Source organism: Eurosta solidaginis, chromosome X (genome assembly GCF_040869045.1).
Source record: "Eurosta solidaginis isolate ZX-2024a chromosome X, ASM4086904v1, whole genome shotgun sequence".
Lineage (NCBI taxonomy): Eukaryota > Metazoa > Arthropoda > Insecta > Diptera > Tephritidae > Eurosta > Eurosta solidaginis.
In genome coordinates, this window is record NC_090324.1 from 144,605,098 (window position 1) to 144,620,876 (window position 15,779).

The window sequence follows — 15,779 nt, forward strand, 5'->3', positions numbered from 1 at the left end:
AGGAAGTGTCAGCTAGAAGATACTGTTCTGTCACATGTTATGCAAGTGCTCGAACGAAACGAAAGACCAAATAGAGAGGAGATGTCAGCAGAGAGTCCCATTGCGAAGTCACATTGGGCACAGTGGAACAGTTTAGAATTGATATTCGGTTGCTTGCACTGAGTATGGGAGAGTGAGGATGGTCAATGCAAGAAGAAACTGATAGTTGTTCCTAGAAAGAGGATTCCTGACGTGCTCAGCGAGCTGCATAATGGTCCAAGCGGAGGTCATCTTGGAATCACGAAGACGCTCGAGAAGATTAAACAGAGATTCTATTGGGTTGGTTGCCGTCAGTTGTTCACTGAACGGATTGAGAACTGCGAGGTTTGCAGCAGAGTGAAAGGGCCCAAAGCCCGAAGTCATAGCCAGATGAAGCAATATAACTCAGGTCCGCCACTTGAAGGGATCGCTATGGATGTCGCAGGTCCATTTCCTACTAGTATATATGTACTGGTGGTTATGGATTATTTCAGCAAATGGCCAAAGGTATACCCAATCCCAAATCAAGAAGCGGAAACAGTAGCAGAAGTGTTTATAAACAATTGGGTTGCAAGGTATGGTGTACCAATGGAGTTACATTCTGACCAAGGCAGGATTTTCGAATCAGCTGTGTTCCAGGAAATGTGTAAATCATTGGGCATTCGAAAAACACGAACAACTGCATTGCATCCTCAATCCGATGGTATGGTAGAACGATTCAATAGAACATTGGAGGAGCACTTAAGGAAAGTAGTAGACAAATACCATAAAGAGTGGGATACCCGCATACCATTATTCTTGATGGCTTACCGATCAGCAGTGCATGAGACAACGGGCCAAACCCCTGCAAAAGTAATTTTTGGCAATGACCTTAGACTGCCAGCTGATTTGAAGTTTGAGATAGATGTCAATGCGGAGAGGAATGTCAAGAAATCCACTAGTGATTTGGGAGAAGAGCTAAGAGAAATACATGATCTGATAAGGCAACGAACAAAGATTATGAGTGACAAGATGAAAGCAAGATACGATAAAGCACTTAATTCAGAAGGTTTTCAGGAAGGAGATTTGGTGCTGTTATACAACCCACAACGTAAAAAAAGTTTGTCCCCGAAATTGCAGTGTGACTGGGAAGGCCCATACAAAGTTGTAAAACTGATCAACGATGTTGTTTACGGCATACAGTCCATTGGTAAACCACGAACCAGAATGAAAGTGGTTCATATAGAAAAGCTTGCGGCGTTTAGATCGGGAAATTTGTCTAATGGGGACGATCAGACTTAGGTGGAGGGCAGTGTGAAAAATATTAGAAACACTAAGGGATATTATCATCTCTAAGCCGATACTAAGCAGTGACTTGTATGTACATAAACAAATCAATCATTATGTTGTTGCAGTCACCTTGTGGGGTTAAGCCAGAATACGACCTGGCAACTTCTCCACTTTCGGGCCGTGCCAAGAATGACAGCTGTCAGGCGCCAACCACAGCCAACTCTCTCTCATTGCCGTTTCCGCCTTTTTCGTCGGGGATTCAGACAGCGCGGTCACACATAACCTGGCAAAGGGAAAAATGAAGGCATAGCAAGGAATCCGCTCACATCGAATAAAAGAAGCGGCAAGTTCAGGCACACCAGCGGCAAGTTCAGGCACACCAGCGGCTTGCCGAGAACGATAACCAGCGACACAAGGGTTCATGCGATCACTTCAGATCGCGGCCATACGACAAAGTAAATCAGCAGCGGGTAAGTAAATGCCTTGTGGGTAAAAAAAACAGAAATAACCAAGATGTCGTCGCTGGGTAGTGTAGGGCGACGTCCTCAACGGGACAGTGGCGCCACGCCGACGATTTTAGTGGTTGGCAGTGTAGAGGTGTGCAGCCAAGCAAACCCACCCACGCCATCCACGATCACGGGCAGCAACCTCGTCGGCATAAATGAGGCCACCATACCAATATAAGGCAACTATACCAATATAAGGCCACTATACAAATATAAGGCCGCCACACCAACACCAACTCCATCTGTGGCATGTCACAACAACTCATTGCATGACGACAGAGACATCGCCGTGGCACATCACCTCATCGCGACCGTAACCATCGGGGCGAAGGCGCAGAATATACCCCATCATCGCCACAACCGTCACCACCACTGCATGGCGATATCCCGTCGTTGCCACGACCAACAGGACTAAACGCACCCGAACAACAGTGGATGCGCCACCCGCATCTCTGGGCACCAGCGCAGCGGACTTGGGAAAAACGCAAGGAATCAGGTTTTGTAGGATAAGTGTAGAGGGGTAGGGAACGAATATAGCACGTTGAGCGTGGAGCGGGTTTAGAGAGGGATATATATATAGACACGTGGGTGCTGCACCCGAACAGGCAGGGTAGTGTTAAACGGGGCGGGAATGTGCGTGGGCGTGCGTGCCTGTGCACATGTAAATTCAATTGTAATAGTGATTATACAGAAGTTTAAACTTATTGTGAGAGGACGTGCATGCCTACATATACATAAGTCCGGTTGCATACAAAGAACTTTGATTCTACATTAAATTTGAGAATATTGTGAGGCGTGAGCCTCAGGTCAGCGGTGTCGTCACCTGACTCCCAGGGGGGAGAGGGGTTGTGGAAACGTACACACCCATGCACACACTAGGTCCTTAGTGATACACAAGTCACACATACATATAAATGAAAATACATATACTCGTTGCCTAAGTTAAGCAAACGCATGAATTGATAGGTTTTTGAACCCGAGGCTCATTGTTAAATGTAAGCATGTCAAGGGCAGACGGCTTAATTAAATGGATTATAAATTGAAATGTTCATGTCTGACCCAGGTAACCGATGTGTTTGAGAGTGGTGTAAACATAATTCTTTCTAAATCATTTTGATATTAGCGCTCTGCTGCATAGAAGTCAAAAGGCAAGCGCATTTCCACATCGAATTTCGTAAAAACTAGCTGTATTAATATGTATTTTAAGAATGAAGCAATAAACACTACAATGCATTGTTAAATTTAATATTGCAAATAGTTGATTTCTGATTTCAGATGCGATGGGGACGGACGGTGATGAGGATAAAAAGGGAGGGTGAGAATTGATGGGGAATGTAAGGGGAGGGGGTGAACTTGGGGTCGGCAGCAAAAAGAAGCCAACAACAATATTGCCACTGCCGACCAAGGAAGGGTGGATAGAGTGGTTGGTCAAACAACATCTTTGGCCAAGTGGGGGATTACATGGGGTGGACCGATGGGGGATACGGAGCAGTGAAGGGAAATAAGGGGGGACCAGGATGATGTGACATCCCTGGAGTGTGAAATGAGTGGAGAGATTGGTACGATTTTTTTTCTTGTATGGTGCGGTGCATGGTACGGGCGGCGCAAGAACCACCCCACAGTCCGGCAAACGTACCGGCGCTGACCCCGACATGCCAAGTGGGTGGGAGTGAGGGAGTAGGTTGGCCCGGGAGTTTAGATTCACTCCACGGCTGGATGGAAACCCGTACGTAACAATGTCTACACATATGTACATGCCAGCAGCGGAGGGATACTCACAAAAGTACGCAATCATCAGAAAATTATTTCTCACACATACACATGCATATATCTGAGATGCTCACAAAAGTAGGCAATCATTTGTTCATGTATCACTCACATACACACGCGCATATGAGAAGCTATAAACGTGCATCTGTAGTTTATAGCTGGTGAGTTTATAGCTGGTAAACAAATAGTAAATTCTAGAAATTGAAACGCCTAGAAATATGCCAACGAGGAAACCTAAGAGTATAAATGCAGCGCCAGCTGAGGCACGACCATTCAGTTTGATTTAAGCAAGCTATTGGTTGTGAAGTATCAGTGTTATTGTGAAGTACATTAATAAAGGTCATTTTGCATTATTGAAAATTGGAGTTATTTATTCAACAGTTTAGCGATACGAACGTTAGTAGAAGGTTGGAAATAAGCGGAGTTTCACTAAATTTGTTACAATATATTCAATTGTAAAGTTGTATTCTGATAAATCTAATCTGATTCTAGAGAGTTTCGAGGAAGGATCTTTCATATTAAATAGATAAACTAATCGTATATGGTCTGATTTTACCGTGAAATGTGAACCGTATACATACGGCCAAAAATGTTTAATAGCAAAATGTATTGCTAAAAGTTCTAGATCTATGGTTGGCTTTTTCTGTTCGGCTTTATTGAAAGATTTTGATGCAAAGCAAACCGGTAAATCATTATCTCCATGTTTTTGGCTTAATATATCGCCACAACCACTCTTAGAAGCATCTACAGTGATAATAATATCTTTTGAAAAATCAGGGTATTGTAAAAGTTGAGGAGACATTAATGAAAATCTTAGTTTTTCGAAAGCATTTTCGCAATAATCATCCCAAACAAATTCAACTTTTTTCCGATTTAAACGGTTTAAAGGGGCTGCCAGTGACGCGAAGTTAGGTATAAAACGCCTATAATAACACTGGATCACAAATTCAAATTTTTTTCTGCACCGGAGACGCCATTATGAAATTCCTATGTAAAATGATCCCCTGATTCTGAAAATCAAAGTTATTTTTAATTCTATAGTAACGTTTTTGAGATATTTACGAATTACCGTTTTCTCAAAAAGAAAAAAACCAAATTGGGTCCACTTAATCATATATATCTCAAGAACGAATTGTGCAATTCCAAAACGGTTTGCTATAAACTGTGCATACACAACTTTTTGCTAGGTCCTGCAGATTCAAAGATAACGAACAATAATTACGGATTTTTTCCATTTTGTAAAAATATAAAAAAAATTGTAGATACTTTGCGAGGAAGGATCTCGAAAACTTTTTATTTTTTTGCAGACTTTTTTTTCTCTAAGCTCTATTTTATTACAAAACAAGTAAGGAAGGTTAAGTTCGGGTGTAACCGAACATTACATACTCAGTTGAGAGCTATGGTGACAACATAAGGGAAAATAACCATGTAGGAAAATGAACCGAGGGAAACCCTGGAATGTGTTTGTATGACATGTGTATCAAATGAAAGGCATTAAAGAGTATTTTATGAGGGAGTGGGCCATAGTTCTATAGGTGGACGCCATTTAGGGATATAGCCATAAAGGTGGATCAGGGTTGACCCTAGAATGCGTTTGTACGATATGGGTATCAAATGAAAGGTATTAATGAGTATTTTAAAAGGGCGTGGACCTAAGTTCTATAGATGGACGCCTTTTCGAGATATCGCCGTAAAGATGGACCAGGGGTGACTCTAGAATGCGTTTGCACAATATGGGCATCAAACGAAAGGTGTTAATGAGTATTTTAAAAGGGAGTGGGCCTTAGTTCTATAGGTGGACGCCGTTTCTAGATATCGTCATAAAGGTGGACCAGTGGTGACTCTAGAATGCGTTTGTACGATATGGGTATCAAATGAAAGGTGTTAATGAGTATTTTAAAAGGGAGTAATCCTTAGTTCCATAGGTGGACGCCGTTTCGAGATATCGCCATAAAGGTGGACCAGGGGTGACCCTAGAATTTGTTTGTACAATATGGGCATCAAACGAATGGTGTTAATGAGTATTTTAAAAGGGAGTGGGCCTTAGTTCTATAGGTGGTCGCCTTTTCGAAATATCGCCATAAATGTGGACCAGGGGTGACTCTAGAATGCGTTTGTACGATATGGATATCAAATTAAAGGTATTAATGAGTATTTTAAAAGGGAGTAATCCTTAGTTCCATAGGTGGACGCCGTTTCGAGATATCGCCATAAAGGTGGACCAGGGGTGACCCTAGAATTTGTTTGTACGATATGGGTATCAAAAGAAAGGTGTTTATGAGTATTTTAAAAGGGAGTAATCCTTAGTTCCATAGGTGGACGCCGTTTCGAGATATCGCCATAAAGGTGGACCAGGGGTGACCCTAGAATTTGTTTGTACAATATGGGTATCAAAAGAAAGGTGTTAATGAGTATTTTAAAAGGGTGTGGGGCTTAGTTCTATAGGTGGACACCTTTTCGGAATATCGCCACAAAGGTGGACCAGGGGTGACTCTAGAATGTGTTTGTACGATATGGGTATCAAATTCAAGGTATTAATGAGGGTTTTAAAAGGGAGTGGTGGTTGTTGTATAGGTGGTCGCATTTTCGAGATATCGCCATAAAGGTGGACCAGGGGTGACCCTAGAATTTGTTTGTACAATATGGGCATCAAAAGAAAGGTGATAATGAGTATTTTAAAAGGGAGTATTCCTTAGTTCCATAGGTGGACGCCGTTTCGAGATATCGCCATAAAGGTGGAGCAGGGGTGACCCTAGAATTTGTTTGTACAATATGGGTATCAAAAGAAAGGTGTTAATGAGTATTTTAAAAGGGTGTGTGGCTTAGTTCTATAGGTGGATGCCTTTTCGAGATATCGCCATAAAGGTGGACCAGGGGTGACTCTAGAATGAGTTTGTACGATTTGGGTATCAAATTAAAGGTATTAATGAGAGTTTTAAAAGGGAGTGGTGGTAGTTGTATATGTGAAGGCGTTTTCCAGATATCGACCAAAATGTGGACTAGGGTGACCCAGAACATTATCGGTTGGATACCGCTAATTTATTTATATATGTAATACCTGGCAAGATTTTAAGGGTGTTCTATTTCGCCCTGCAGAACTTTTTCATTTTCTTCTACTTAATATGGTAGGTGTCACAACCATTTTATAAAGTTTTTTCTAAAGTTATATTTCGCGTCAATAAAACAATCCAATTACCTTACCATGTTTCATCCCTTTTTTCGTATTTGGTATAGAATTATGGCATTTTTTCATTTTTCGCAATTTTCGATATCGAAAAAGTGGGCGTGGTCATAGTCGGATTTCGTTGATTTTTCATACCAAGGTAAAGTGGGTTCAGATAAGTACGTGAACTGAGTTTAGTAAAGATATATCGATTTTTGCTCAAGTTATCGTGTTAACGGCCATGCGGAAGGACAGACGGACGACTGTGTATAAAAACTGGGCGGGGCATCAACCGATTTCGCCCATTTTCACAGAAAACAGTTAGCGCCATAAAATCTATGCCCCTACCAAATTTCAAAAGGATTGGTTAATTTTTGTTCGATTTATGGCATTAAAAGTATCCTAGACAAATTAAATGAAAAAGGGCGGAGCCACGCCCATTTTTAAATTTTCTTTTTTTTTTGTATTTTGTTGCACCATATCATTACTGGAGTTGAATCTTGACATAATTTACTTATATACTGTAAAGATATTAAATTTTTTGTTAAAATTTTACTTTAAAAAAAATTTTTTTTTAAAAGTGGGCGTGGTCCTTCTCTGATTTTGCTAATTTTTATTAAGCGCACATGCAGTAATAAGAGTAACGTTCCTGCAAAATTTCATCATGATATCTTCAACGACTGCCAAATTACAGCTTGCAAAAGTTTTAAATTACCTTCTTTAAAAAGTGGACGGTGCCACGCCCATTGTCCAAAATTTTACTAATTTTATATTTTGCGTCATAAGTTCAACTCATCTACCAAATTTCGTCGCTTTATCGGTCTTTTGTAATGAATTATCGCACTTTTTCGGTTTTTCGAAATTTTCGATATCGAAAAAGTGGGCGTGGTTATAGTCCGATATCGTTCATTTTAAATAGCGATCTGAGATGAGTGCTCAGGAACCTACGTACCAAATTTCATCAAGATACCTCAAAATTTACTCAAGTTATCGTGTTAACGGACGGACGGACGGACATGGCTCAATCAAATTTTTTTTCGATCCTGATTATTTTGATATATGGAAGTCTATATCTATCTCGATTCCTTTATATATGTACAACCAACCGTTATCCAATCAAACTTAATATACTCTGTGAGCTCTGCTCAACTGAGTATAAAAAAAAAAAAGCTTTCATTTAACAAAATCGATGACAAAAGTTATAAGCATTCAAGTAAATATATCCATTTAATACTTAAGTACCCTACTGGTACATATGTGTTAGTATTCGTATATCAGTTAGTTAGCAGGTAGATTTTCGAAGGGCTATTAGATACAAAAAACTGTTAGTGTCGCATTCTCAAACACAGGTACATTTCAAGCAAGAGCATATTTTTAGGGCAGGTAGTGTTTTCTTTGTAGAACTAGGAAACCTTTTTGTCTAGGTAGGCTTGAATTATTACTTGATCTAAGTATAAATAATAGTACATGCGCCTTGTTCCTTCATAATATCTGCAAGGCTCGCCGGATACTGTTCAGTGTATAATTGCAGTTTTTAACACGGCATTTACTTAAAAATATAATATGAATAAAAGGACGCGAGAGTTTGAGTGTACAAATGATCCAAATATGCTCTGTTTCATCTGCGGTCAATTTATCGTTAAAAGGATGCGACGTGTGTATTCAAATCCTTTGAAAGTTACATACTATAAGTATTTTGGAATTGAGCCTAGGTTAGGTTAGGTTGACCTGGCCGGTCCATGAGGACCTCACATAGATTGAATGAGTCCGTAGTGTTACCAGAAGTTTGTTTTAACGGCCAAATTGAAAAACCCTATCAAAAACCAGGACCTATGTTATAAAATAACCCCGACCTCTTGGCAAATTTTAGAAGCTTACTAGGATTTAAGCCACTTGCTGCTTCTAGATCTTACAGCTGTATCACTTCTAATAGCTGGAGTTTTAGCGTGGCAAGCGCAGGGCAAGAGCACAGAACGTGCTCGATCGTTTCCTCCTCCAGACCTTACTTCCTACATCTGCTATAACTAACCAAGCTTGATTTAAATGCGTGTGACGGCAGAATGCAGTGTCCAGTCAGAATACCCGCCATGAGTCTACAGTCCTCTCTTTTTAATGATAGAAGCAACTTTGATTTATTTTCTTTTTTGGCCGTCAGTATAAACAGTTATTTTATATTTTTGAGCTCAAGGCCGGATTAAATAAAACACTTTTAATTTTTTTAATTTGATTTGTTTTATTTCGACTTCACTCTGAAGTCATCATCAGGACTGACTGCAAAAAAACAATACGTAATTTTAATAATAAAATAACAACATTCTTTTATGCATTAACACCACTTACATCTTCAAATGCGCTTTCAAGACTAACATTTAACATAACAATTATAAAAAGAAACAGCGATTAAAAATCTAAACAAACAGAGTAAACAAATGAAAAACCGTAATTGTAAACAAAACTATAAAACAACAAATTGTTAGACGGCGAATAGTACATAGTACTTTGTTAATCTAAGGTTGTAAGACCTGCACATAATCTTCGACACTTTACAGCTCCGCGCTTGAACCCACGCTTTCCTGCTTGGTCGATCATGTGCACCTCTCGCCTTCGCCCAATTTCGCCCAGTCTAATTGGGACGTCTACGGAGCAAGCTTCAAGGGATGCGCCCTTTTTAGCTAGTTCATCCGCTTTTTCATTCCCATCTATTCCCATATGCCCTGGGAACCAATATAGATGTATGCTTCTCCCTGTCCTGATTCTCTCCAGGGACTGCTTACACTCTAACACGCATTTAGATGCTGTGCTATGCGATATTATTGCCTTAATTGCTGCTTGACTGTCAATATAATAGTTAACACGATTGCAGTTTGGGCTATTTTCTTCCAGGGTTTCTACTGCTTTGGTTACGGCTTGTTTTCAGGGCTCCCGTAACGCTAAGCATTGATAGTCTGCATACCCCTTCTAATTTTTTGAGGTAGGTTGCTTTTTGTGTGGCTTTCCACCAAACAAGAACTCCATAGTATAGGATGGGGCTTACAATCGCTGTAAAAACCCAATGAGAAAGAGAGGGCGATAAGCTCCACGTACACCCCAGCATTATTTAACATGCATAAAGTACCGTTGAAGCCTTCTTTACCCTCTCCTCCACGTTGAGCTTCCATGACAGCTTACTGTCTAGGCCGATTCCTGAAGGGCCACCCCTCCTAACTTAGGTCTTATCCTATTTGGGACCTTGTACCTCTTTGTAAACAAGACCATATCCGTCTTATCTGCGTTGAATTTCAACCCGACATTTGATTCCCAGGTATGAATATCCCGCAGCGCACGATCCATCAAAGAGCTAATCTTTGGAAGACACTTTCCACTTATGACAATTGCAACGTCATTCGCGTAAGCCGTTAGTTTTACGGGTCCCTCATCAAATCGTCGGAGCAGTTGGTTGATGACCAGCGTCCACAGCAGAGGTGATAGCACCCCTCCCTGCGGCGTTCCCCTGTCCACTGATTTCGTGGCCTCGTACAATCCCCATTGTGATGTAATCTTCCTGCAATTTAACATGCAGCCGATCCATCTGGTTAAGGCTGGATGCACTTTAATGTAATTAAGACCATCCATAATCGCCCATTTAGAAACATTACTGAAATCCCCGGCAATGTCTAAGAAGACTCCTAGAGCATATTCCTTATATTCCTTATGCCCATTCGATCTTGGTATCGGCCATCAAGCCCGGCACTACCCGCTCCATGATCGAAGTGTGAGTGCTGTCTGCTGGCTCTTCTAAACCATCTCCAGATGGGAAATGTGTATCTAGAAGCACCTCTTGGGATTCCTCACTATTACGTGACGATTCCCCGTTATCTTTCTTTATTAGTCCCTGGACTATATTTCCCCTTGCTAGGACTTTTCTCAACCGTGCTGTTTCGCCGGAGCACTCTATGTCCGTACAGAAGCTTTTACATGAGATTCTCTTCGCTCTGGAAATTTCACGCTTGTAGATCCTCAGTAGATCCCTGTACTCGCCCCGACACGCTTCGCTTTCCGCGGTCTCTTTTAGCTTAAACATTTCTTTTACCTGTCTTCTTAGAAGACTCAGCTCATTGCTCCACCATAGTGGCTTTGCTTTTCCTCTGAATCTTCTTAGAGGGCAAGCTTTGTTATACGCAGTCATAAGCGTCCTTGTTAGGAATTCATTAGACTCCTCCGGTTCTTCCACATTGGAAACCTCTTTGTGTTGTCCCAGTTTCGTTTCTTCCTGTTTCTGGAATTTAGTCCAGTTTCTAAAGGTTCCTCCCTTCTCTACCCTTTTTAGGGGGATGCTGAAGCTGATATACGCATGGTCTGAGAAGGATGGTCTATCATGAACCATCCAATCGTACCTTGATATATCACGTTCGGAGCTCAGTGTCATATCCAAAACCTTGCTGGATGTTGGACCAATGTATGTAGGGACATTTCCCCTGTTGGCTATCTGCAAATTGGTTTGCAGGATGTAACAAATAGAGATGATTCGCCTCTCTGTTGTTGTTGTTGTTGTAGCTATATGTTGAAGGCTTTGGGGAATGTTATCGATGTGGTGGTCCTTTGCCGGATACAGATCCGCTACGCTCCGGTACCACAGCACCACTAAGGTGCTAGCCCGACTATCTCGGGAACGATTTATGTGGCCACATTAAACCTTCAGGCCATCCCCTCCCTCCCCACCCCCAAGTTCCATGAGGACCCCTTACCATGGGGTCGCCAGAGCCTCGTCTGTTAGTGAAACAGGATTCGCCGCGGATAGGTGAGGTTGACAATTGGGTTTGGAGAAGCTGGCAACCTGAAAGATTGCGCTACACAGCCCCTTGAATCCGGTATATATTTAAGTCGCCTCTTGCGACAGGCATACCTACCGCGGGTATATTTTGACCCCTAACCCGCTGGGGAAGATTCGCCCCTCTCATTCGTACCTGCTCCTCCACGCATTGTGGTGCGCATTTGCATCCGCGTCATCGGTAGAACCTCCGCAGCATGGGCCATGTAGCAGGATGCCAGGATAAGTCCCTACTTATTCCTTTGCTCAACGGCCACACTACAAGTTCCTCAGTAGTCTACTTAGGCAGCATATATGAATGCAGCTGTTTCCTTACCATTACTACAGCTCGCACCCGTCCTTCCGTTTGCGCATAGTAAACGCCAAAGCCGCGCCCGCTAAGTCCAGAAACCTTTCCTCCCGATGAGAGCCACGGCTTATGGATCAGCGCCACGTCAAAGAAGCCTCCTCAAGGGTTAGGAGGAGTTCGCTCGACGCCACTTTACTGTGTTGGAGGTTTATTTGTAGGACTCGCAGCACCATTGGGCTATTTGTCCCGCTCTAGCACCTTCGTCGTGTACTACAAAAGTACTTCGGGTTGGAAAGTCAAGAAAAGAGCGTATCTACAGTGTCATTACCAGAACTAAATTCAACGGAAGCTACATTGCCAGAATCAAATTTAACTTTAGTTCCGGCTCCAGTTTCATTGTCAACAGAAGTATCTGATTACGCGGCATAATGTTGTACTTCAAACGGAAAACGAAAGAAAATCTTTGTCACAAGCACAACTCAATGATTGGATAAGGGATTTGGAATTGTCAAAGGAAAAGGCCGAACTACACGCCTCTCGTATGCAACAATTTAAATTTGTTTCATCCGATGTTAAGGTAACATATTAAAGAACTCGTCACGAACAATTTTCCAAGTACTATACGCAGGAGGACAGTGTTTGTTACTGCAAAGACATTGCTGGTCTATTCAAACAGTTTGGTGAACCATATGATTCAAAAGAGTGGCGATTGTTCATAGACGGCAATAAATTAAGCTTAAAGGTCGTATTATTGTATATCGGCAACCAAAAGCCATCTATCTCGATCGCGCATGCAGTAAATACGAATGAGATAATGCAAAAATTGCTCAAATTAATCAAATACGAAGAACATGATTGGAAAATATGTGCCGATCTTAAAGTCGTTGGAATGCTATGTGGTCTACAAAGTGGACGCACAAAATCCTGTGTCTTTCTATGCAAATGGGATAGCTGAGCTCGTCAAGACCACTACATAATAAAGGATTGGCCAGAACGAATCGAGTTTCAAGTTGGGGTGGATAACATAAAATACTCCCCACTTATAAAGAAGGAAAAAATAATTCTACCTCCGCTCCACATTAAGCTCGGCCTTATCAAAAACTTTGTCAAGGCTTTGGACAAAGAGGGCGAAGCTTTTCATCATTTGAAGACAATCCTTCCAGAGATTTCAGGAAAATGATGACCAATAACCATTTCAAAGAACTATTGTAACCAGTGGACCCAGCGTGGGGTTCTTTTGGAAAGGTCGTTACTTCTTTTTGAGGCAAATACAAAAGTTCTAACTACGAGATGAAAGTGAACGACTTAATCAGAAACTATGCGGAAATGGGTAAATAAAAAAACATATTTAAGACCGTTTTCTCAGTTAAAGTTAAAACCTATCTGCCCGATAAACAAAAAATTTGTAAATTTGTTTTTAAATTCACATGAGAATATATAGCCCTAAATTTGAATTCATCGTCCAGTTTCGAACAAACAAGAACGAGAAAAATGTAAACAAAAAGTTTGTTCTGAATTGAAAGATAAATCCAGCCTAAGAAAATTATATACTAATGTGTCACTTATGTATTTATCTAATATAATTTTTTATTTTCTTTCAGGAGTAAATATGTCTTTAAAAATTTATTTTCTACACTCCCATTTAAATTTTTTCCCGCAAAATTTTGGCGACGAAAGCGACGAGCATGGCGGAAGGTTTCACCAGCAAATGAAAATGATTGAAAGTCGGTATCAAGGATTCTTTGACGTCGCTATGATGGGTGACTACTGTTGGTTTCTCATAAGAGAAACCGATCCTAATGTAAATAATCGGCAAAACAAGACACATAACTTTTTCAATTATAAAATAAGATCATAGAGTTAAGACGGAATCATATTGTCACGGATATTAAAATCACTAAATTATACCATCACTAAGGCGATGCCAAGGCCACGATAAGCAGTATTTACGTCAATAATCAAATCATGTATACACATATATAAGGCAACCGAAAGATGTCACACAGATGCATTTACTTATACGCCTATGTATGCGCGAGAGACTGTAAACTACAAACATTCACATCAATAATTCAATCATTATGTATCTACATAAACGAATAAACAATTGCGTCTACACATATGTACGTATACGAGCAGCGGAGCGGCAATGCACAAACACATGCATATATCTTATCTGAGTTGTCACAAGAGAGAGCAATAATTTGTGCACGTAGTTGTGGCTGGCGATTTTGTAGCCGAAAATAACTAGTAAGTTCTGGAAATCGAAGAGCCTAGAAGTATGCAGCGTAAACTATAAAAGCGGGGCAGGCGAGTAAGAAGTAATTCAGTTTGAGTTGAGCTATCAATCTGTTTGATTAAGCACGCGATCTGGCGGCCAATAGTAGAGTTTCATTTGAGTTATCAATCAGTTTGGTTATTAAGCCAGCGAGTAGCAAAGTATAAGTGTTATTGTGAAGTACTTTAATAAAGGCCATTTTTCCATTATTCAATATTGGAGTTATTTATTCAATAGTTTAGTGATTCGAACTTAGCAAAAGGGCAAATAAGAGGATTTGCAGTAAATTCGTTACAATTGGTGTCAGAAGAGGAATTGTTGAATAAATTCCAGAAGAAAACAAGGACATGGCAAAGTTCAGTGAATTGAAGATCCAGCAACTAAAGAAGGAGTTGGAGAGCCGTGGATTGAATACAAGCGGCGTTAAACTGGAACTTCAGGCACGGCTACGAGAGGCAATGGATGCAGAAGGAATTGATGTGGAAGAGTATGACTTTCATCTTGATGGCGAGGAAATAACAAAAATGGAAGAAACACCGCAGACAATGACGAACACAGACCTGAACATGATATTGGCTTCAATATCGGCACAAATGTCCGAAATGTCATCAAAAATATCCACCAACATGTCATCTCAACTGGAATCGCAAAAGACAGATATTACATCGAAGATGGAAACTCAGCTGGAATCGCAGGAGAACCGTATAACAGCGAAGATTGAAGCACAAGAAACACGTATTTTAGAAATGTCGACACAAATTTCTTCACAACTGGAATCACAGGAAACCCGTATAACATCAAAGATGGAAGAACAAGAGGAGCGCTTATCATTGCAGGTGGCACAAATGTCTTCACAGTTAGAAGCACAGGAAGCAAGGGTAACATCAAAGCTGGAAGCGCAGGATGCAAAAATCGCTCAATTTCAGGCAGAAGTCGATGATTTGAAGGGTCGTATGGAGCAGTTACAATTAAATCGTCCAGCAGTTTCAGCGAGTAATCCAAAGGTAAAAACACCATCCTTTGACGGTTCTGTTCCTTTCCAGGTCTTTAAGCTACAGTTTGAGAAGACCGCAGCAGTGAACAACTGGAATGCGGAAGGTAAAGTTGCTGCACTGTTCGTGGCATTGAAAGGGCCTGCAGCGGAAATCTTACAGACGATTCCAGAGTACGAAAGGAACAGTTATGAAACATTGATGGCTGCTGTAGAACGACGATACGGAAGCGAACACAGGAAAAAGATATTTCAAATAGAATTGCAAAACCGCTACCAAAAAGCTAACGAGACTTTGCAGGAGTTTGCTTCGGACATTGAAAGATTGGCTCATCTTGCAAATGCGGATGCACCTGTGGAATACACGGAAAGAGTGAAGATTCAGAGCTTTATAAAAGGCATAAGGGACGTCGAAACGAAGCGAGCCACATACGCGAACCCAAAGCAAACATTTTCTGAAACGGTATCCCATGCATTGACTCAGGAAACGGCGTCATTATTGAGTAAACCAGCATACAAAGCTCATCGGTAAGCCACGAACCAAAATGAAAGTGGTCCATTTGGAAAGGCTGGCAACGTTTAGATCGGGAGATTTGTCTGATCGGGACGATCAGACTTAGGTGGAGGGCAGTGTCACGGATATTAACATCACTAAGTTATACCATCACTAAGACGATGCCAAGGCCAC